We start from the raw sequence: 5,502 nt of genomic DNA, 5'->3' as shown, positions 1-5,502 counted from the left end.
CACACACACACACACACACACATTAGAATGGTTCCAGAATTAGAAGGGATGACATATGAAGAGAGACTAAAGGTTATGGATCTACCAACCCTGAAACAGAGAAGGGAGAGAGGGGATCTGATACAAGTTTATAAATTGATTAACGAAATGGATCAAGTGGATAATGAGAAACTGATCCTGAGAGAAGAATATGACATTCGAAGCACAAGATCGCATAGTAAAAAGCTGAGGAAGGGAAGATGTCTGAGATGTTAAAAAATATAGTTTCCCGCAAAGATGTGTTGAGACGTGAAACAGTTTGAGTGAAGAACTGATGTCAGCAATGAGTGTGCATAGTTTTAAAGAAAAATTGGATAAATGTAGATATGGAGACGGGGCCACACGAGCATAAAGCCCAGGCCCTGTAAAACTACAACTAGGTAAAATACACACACACACACACACACACACAATATTATGTACTTGAAATCAGAACACATCATTGTCAATATTAACAGTGACATTCCACTACCCTGTAAATATTCACAGACCCTTCTCTTCATTGCCTGGACTATTCCAAATATTTAATTGGTATCTTACCAGTCACTTGCCCTCCATACATTCCTACATATTCTCCTCTTGGTTCTCGTGCTGTACAGTTGGCTCCCTCAAAGTTTTGCTTGAGCTATTTTTTAATGTGTTATTACCTCTGGAGAAATATCGCAACTAATGTTTTTCTCTATTTGTAGTATTTTTCTGTTACCATAATGCTCCTAAATTTCAATTTATAATTACAGTCAATACTGCCTTCATTATTCACACACACACACACACACACACACACACACACACACACACACACACACACACACACACACACACACACACACACACGTGTGTGTGTGCCGTGTGTGTGTGTGTCACATTATTTCTATGACAGGCACCAAAAATTCTTCCATTACACTTTTAATAGCAGAGGTGATTGTGTACAGTTGTTTATCTGTTGTATGTATGACTGGTGTTACAACTCTCTACTCTACACATAGTGTCTGTCATCTTTTTTTCCTCATTTGTACTTAACACAACAGAGTGCGTGGTCTTCCACTGCATATCATTGTTTTCCAGGAAACTTCATGATATGAATATTTAACAAAATTTCACATAACTGAGTCATGGCTTTTTAACACTCAAGAGTGGACTGTGGGCCTAAAGTTTTTTTTTTTTTTTTTTTTTTTTTATGTAGCTTAGGATTCATTTAATAAACCAAGTAAGGAGATTCTTATGATGTTTTATATGTAGACCATTCACCTTTGTAACACTGAATAGAAATTTCCATGTTGAGATTGTGAAGCCGATGTGTTGTCAGGTTTGTGCTGCACTAACCTGTAACAATTCTGGAAGGACAAGCCAGTGATAAGACAGAGCTTACTGAAATTTTTGAATAAATTTAAGTCCTTTGAGAGACTGATAGTCATATGGTTAAAACCAAACTTCTATGTACCAAAACAAAACATTTTGAATTAAATTTTTACGGTATCTATAATTTGCTTTAATGTTTCAGTCTTGAAGAATTACCTCCGTGTTTGTTATTGATATACAAGCAAACTTAAAAACATGACATTTTTTTAGATTAAAGCAAGAACTGTTATATCTGTACACAGTTGAAATGAACCTGTGCTACATCAGTTGATTTTCCTTTGTCATATTTGATCATTTGTGGTAAAAATTGGTATGTAAATAACTGATTAACCCATGAAACAAAACCCTATGGCTGACAACATTGTGCATGACTTGAATGGCTTGTGATGGAGCAATTAGATACCAAAAATGCAGTAAATGATCTTTATCAAAATAAAATCTTTACTCACATTAAGGTTGTGCAACAAGTAAGTAGCAGTTTTTTTTTTTCTGTTTTGTAACATCTTCCTCCTTATTCTTCTGTAAAACAACACTTTCCATATGTACCAAAAAAATAAAAAAATAATAATAATATCCCTTAGATGAATAACTTGTCACTGTTTTTTGGAGGGCACTGTCATTCACATTTTACAAATAAAGTGATATATCACCTCCCTGTTGGGCTCTTCCCTTCCTTCAGCAGTACAAACAAGCAATTAGGGTTGATTGTTTTCTGCATTGTCACCTTTTTTTACAGGATTGATAGTAGAGGTGCTAATTGACACATGTTCCAGTGGAGGGAACAAAAACACTGGTGCACTCACCAGAACATTGGCAATGTTTGTGTGTGTTTTTTTTTTTTTTTTTTTTTTTTTTTTCCTGTCTGTCTGTCTATCTGTTTTTCTGTGTCTGTCTTTACAAACTCTTGCCTTCACTCCACTCTGCACACTCCACAGGTTGGCGGAGGACACACCAGCCCCAGTTGCTGCTCCACCTGCCTCTCCACTTGCACTAAATGTGGACTATAATGTGTTGGAGGAGTTCACGAGGGAAATAGTGGAGCCAAGGTCAGTAATGTTTGTAGGTGGAAGGTAGAGAAGTGGAGGTGGAGAAGTGGATAAGTGAAGGTGGAGAAGTTAAAGTCGGTAAGTGGAAATGGAGGTGGAGAGCTATCTATATCAAAACATGATCCATACATGAGTAGTTACATTATGTGTTTTCATGATGGTAAAATGTAGATCACAGAATAAAGTGTGGATGATGAAATGGATTAGTGCATCACAAAACAAATAACTGAGGTGAAATGAGGAAAAGAATGGGTGTTCACCATTAGTAAGGTGGTTATGAAAAGAATACTATTACATTTTGTTTTCATGATGTTAAAATCTAGATCACAGCATATTCTTGGCTTGGAGGAAACCTATTTCAGCACAATTCTGGCGTATTTCCTCCCAGGTCTTCTTGTCGTTCTATATATTGGGAGCCTGTCGTTCTGGCCTTAGAAAACTGTCGTGGAGAGAGAATAAAGCATTTTTTAAGTACGATTTTAAGATATCAGAGCATTTTTAAGGTGTTTTTACGGTTTTAAAGACAGAATGACATGATTTCTGCATTACTAACAGGAGAAACTCTTGAAAATCCGTCAGTCATCTCTGTGGCCTTGGAAAACAGTTGTGGAGAGAGAATTCAGTGTTTTTCAATACGGACGTAATTCTGCCTTCAAATTGCTGGTAGGGGTGGGTTGGGGCATTACTGTCTTGGCGGTAGGGGATGAAGGAGACCAAATGGGTTGAGATTGAGGGAGTAGGAGGAGAAAGGGAGAGGTGGATGGGTGGGGTTGTTTGGGAGTGGGGGTGAGAGTAAATGCCAATGCTCGCTATATTATATTGTTGTATTAATTTACTGAGAGTTTAAGCGCGTGTGTGTTTCTGTGTTGGTGAAGGCTGGTGTGTGTTTTAAATGTATTGCTGTTAATATGTGTTAATCTTCAAATGATTTTGTTTTTACTTAGTTATTGTAAATTTTTGTTACATTATTACTAATAATCACAAGATTCATCGTTGCGTTATGTTTCGACTGTTTTCATCTTTTTCGTTTTTTTTCCATATACACAAAGATAGAGTCAATATTTTGGAATATTTTAAAACACAGCGATAGAATAAATATAAGCAAACACACGGATTTCCCTAACATGTCTATTGGAACCCATATTGTGTCTAGGCAGCCTCTGAACGTAAAATCCACACGAAACACTAGGATATTCTTGAATTTTGTAAGATTTCAGTACAGTATGGTGTGTTTATATAGAAGTCAAGTATTATATCACTGCCATTTTTTAAGTATACTGTTTCAAACTAATACATTTTGTTTATTGTTTTATTATACTTCTTATCTAATTATATCATACAACAAAAACGACTAAAAGATGATATATAGGGACAAAAATGTTATTAAAGAGTGAAGCATTAATACTACTAATCCCTGCATCTGGCACTCCACATTCTCTCCAGGAACTCCTTGACAGCTTCTATCATCCTTTCACTCGTGTCTCCACACAGTCCCAGCAGCAACACCATCCATTCCCTTCCAGTCTTCTCCACCCTGGCATCCCCCAGTTCCCTCAGCACCACTTGCATCATCTCATTTCTGTCTCTGGCATACTTCACACACTCCAGCATCACATGCTCCACCGTCTCGTCCTCTCCCGAGTCACACATCTGGCACACCTTGCTGTGGAACTCTGACCATCTGTAACTCCTTGCATTCACATTCATGCACTGTGCCCTAGCTCGGAAGAGGAGGTCATCCCCCAGGCTGCCATCATACCACTTTTCATACATTGGGGCCTCTTTCTCCCTATACCACTCCAGAGTACTCTTTTGTTCCATCCTAGTCCTCCTTTCGCTCAGTCCAATACACTTCACCCTTCTGTCTATCTCTCTCTTCCACTTCCTTACATCCCAGTCTGGGCCCTCTCCATTTCCAACAATCATGCTCCAGTCACTCTCAACATGCTTCCCCTCAACTCGCTGGAACGCCCAACTAGTTTCCAGACCACTCTTCACTACCATCCTGACTTACTTCTTCCCCCACTTGCTATTCCTAACATTCCATAGAAACACCTTCCTAACTATTCTTGCATCATTCATTCGTTCTAGCCTAGCCTTGAATCTCAGTGTTGCCTTCACATGCCTCTCTCTGAAGGTACTCCATCCCATGTCTCCCCTTAATGCCTCTATTGCTGCATACCCTGGTGCATTTAGAACCATTCTTGCTACTCTGTTCTGTTCTATTTCTAGCTTCTCTAATTCACTTTCATTCCACGTCATCACATCCATACCATACATGATGCTTGGAACAGTCATGCTCTTCCAAACTTCTCGCAGCACATCATACTTACTGGCTCTCATCCTTGCTGCACTTCGTAGCTGACCCACCCACTGGTTCACCAAACTCATCTTTTCATTCTTTGGTTTCACACAGACATATGGACTCATCCACATCCCCAGATACTTGTATTCCTCAGCCTGTTGCACCTCATTTTCTCCCAGTCTCCACACCAAGTTTCTTTCATCATCTGACCTGTTCACAACCATCACCTTGCTCTTCTCACTGCTGAATCTCACCCCAAAGTCTCTTCCATAGCCATCTACAACATCCAGGAGACTTTGGAGCTCCTCTGCTGATTCACTCATGACAACTACATCATCTGCATACAAGAGCACACATACCCTATCATTCCCCACCTTTACTCCTGCATTCATCCTTCTCATTCTGGCAGCCAGTTCTTCTGTGTAGACAGTATTTCTGAAGCACTTAAGTTAATCTTTGAAAGATCACTTAGGTTTGCTGAGATACCTCAGGACTGGAAGTTAGCTAATGTTACACCAATATTTAAAAAAGGTAGGAAGGATGATGCGAATAATTATAGACCGATCAGTTTAACTAGTATAGTATGTAAGATACTAGAGAAAATCATTAAGGGTAGTATTTGGGAGCATTTAAATGAGAATAGATTAATTAGAGATACCCAACATGGCTTTAGATCAGGAGGTCCTGTCTTACAAATTTGCTCGATATCTTAGAATATATTACCAAGGAGTTAGATGATGGAAATAGCATAGA

Source organism: Portunus trituberculatus, chromosome 25 (assembly GCF_017591435.1).
Source record: "Portunus trituberculatus isolate SZX2019 chromosome 25, ASM1759143v1, whole genome shotgun sequence".
NCBI lineage: Eukaryota > Metazoa > Arthropoda > Malacostraca > Decapoda > Portunidae > Portunus > Portunus trituberculatus.
The sequence above is the reverse complement of the archived record's forward strand: the minus strand, read 5'-3'. Positions refer to the sequence as shown.